We start from the raw sequence: 2,421 nt of genomic DNA on the forward strand, positions 1-2,421 counted from the left end.
GCTGTCTCAGTTTTCATTTCTTTTAATTTCGTTCCAGTTGTTTCCAAATTTAGTATACTGATGTAGTTTTGAAAGTTAATTATGGAAATGAAATTCATTTTTGCCATAAATTAATAAATAAAATCTGAATAGCTTTTTAAAGTTTTCGAATTTTGGGTAATATCAACCAATCGAAAGCCACAGACATATTAGTGCTGGTTTCCTTAGTGATACGTCAAGGTATAGCCTGCTTAAAACTCCAACCACGTGTATTGTATTTATCTATCTATTTTCTTGGACAAGTGCCTTTTTTCTGACCGTTTGTACCACGTTTTTATCTTTTACAAATGTAATTTTTGAGAAAGGAATATATTTAGTTGCAGTCCATTCACTATCACATTTTCGTCATTTTCACCTTTTATATATTTATTTTTTATGAGAAACGAACTGATATTTCCGGTTGCTGTCCTGTCTACCTCGTTTTCATAATTTTGAACTTTGTGTTTCTCTGGACCGTTTTAACCTAAATAGAAGTATGACTGCAGCCAACTCGATTAACCTTTCGAATATGATAGAGAAATTGAAAACCGTTAAGATGCGTTTCTATACTTGCAAGAGAAGGATATTATCCCTAAAAGAAAATTATGCACAAAAGGACACTATATGAACAAGAAGATGCTTCACGGGAAAAAATTATTGTCATTACTATCAAAAAGGATGCAACGAATGTGTGTCTGCCAGAAAGGATACATGGTTGGAAGGTGGCACTATTCCTCTCAGGACTCTTTCACTCATGGGTCAAGGGACTGACTTCAGTCCGGTTTTGCGTTGAAGAACTGGGAATGATCCACTGCACAACTGTTGATTACAATAGTTGCGGAGGACTGTTTCAGATAGGCTAATCTAGGAGGTTGTTAAGATAGACGAAACAGTCTTCTCAAGACGTAAACACAACCGAAGAAGAATGTTTGCTACCTCAGCAGTAGGTTTTCGGAGGAGTATGTCGCAAGTCCAATGCTTTTTCTTTATGCGGTGCCATGACGGAATCGCAACACACCAGAGGAATGCATACGTTAGTCACTTCTTCCAGGAACCAAAATTTTCAGTGATTTATAGAGGACTTACTCTCACATTCCTGAAATTGATGGTTAGAATTTTTGACATAGAACAGTGAACCACAGCGTTGAGGTTATTAACTCGAAAGGTGGTATCCACATGCAACGAGTGGAAAAAGTACATGGGCCTGTATAAAACGACGTAATAAACAATGTTGTGGGACCTACCGTTTTACGGTTGGCTCGTATGTCTGCGAGTTTATGTGGCGCAGAAGATATGAAAATTGTAATTTGCTTGAGGAGAAACTCATAGAGTGTATCTCAAGCTTTCCGTTCTGAATTTTTGATCCAAAATATGTAATAACTGTATTAATTGTTTACATGAACTGAACTGCAGTTTTTTTTTGTGTAATTTAATGTAGTTTGTATTTTTGTAATTTGTTGCAAGAAAAAAAAAATTCGAAGATTTTTCCTTTTTTTTTTTTTTTTCGTTTACATGCCTGTCCCAACATTTCACATGATTCTATTCGTTAAAACTTATTAAAACTTCTAAACAGTTTTCAAACTATCACACACAGAATGTCAGCTTCGAAATCCAGTTTTCTAATTGGGTAAAAATTATCAAACTTTGTAAAATTTTCTAAAATTTTTCTGGAACAAATGAATAACAAAATCAGATTCAGCTTGAAAAATTAAATCTATATACCAAATTTGAAAACTTGCACTAATTTTAAAATTTCAGAACCTGTGCCAGCAACAGAAAAGATTCGAAAATAAAAACTGATATATACTTTAAACATTCTGTTCCAATTTACATCGTGTGTCATCCAAGACAAACTCGAGTTACCATATCATTGTAATTTAGCGAAGCGAATATTTTCCAAGACGAATAGTCTTGACTCATCCAACAAAAGATTATAGATTAGAAGAATTGAAAGAAATATTGATAACAAAAAAAAATAATTCTTTGAATCAAATTACTAATGCAATTCAAAGAGAGAAGCAAATTGATATTCAAGAACTTCGAAAAATTAAAAGCAAATACGAAAAGAATATGATAAAACATGTCTCGACTTTTAACCCCAACAAACGTCGAAATCTTTGTAATTATTCATCAAGACATACTTAGATTACTATGAGATCATAAGATGAAAAAGTTATGGAAATAACAAACGATTAAAACTAATGACAAGCTAAATTTCTAAGCAGTTTTGTAACGAGTGCAAAATTTAATAAAACTAAGAATTCGAAAGAACTCCCGAGTATGTAATTATTAATTAGAAGCTCTTCTATTTCATTTCATGGAGAGATATGTTTTCAAAAACGTGTTACTTTGAAAATTATGTGTGTGTGTGTGTGTGTGTGTGTGTGTGTGTGTGTGTGTGTG

Source organism: Octopus bimaculoides, chromosome 2, assembly GCF_001194135.2.
Source record: "Octopus bimaculoides isolate UCB-OBI-ISO-001 chromosome 2, ASM119413v2, whole genome shotgun sequence".
Classification (NCBI taxonomy): Eukaryota; Metazoa; Mollusca; class Cephalopoda; order Octopoda; family Octopodidae; genus Octopus; species Octopus bimaculoides.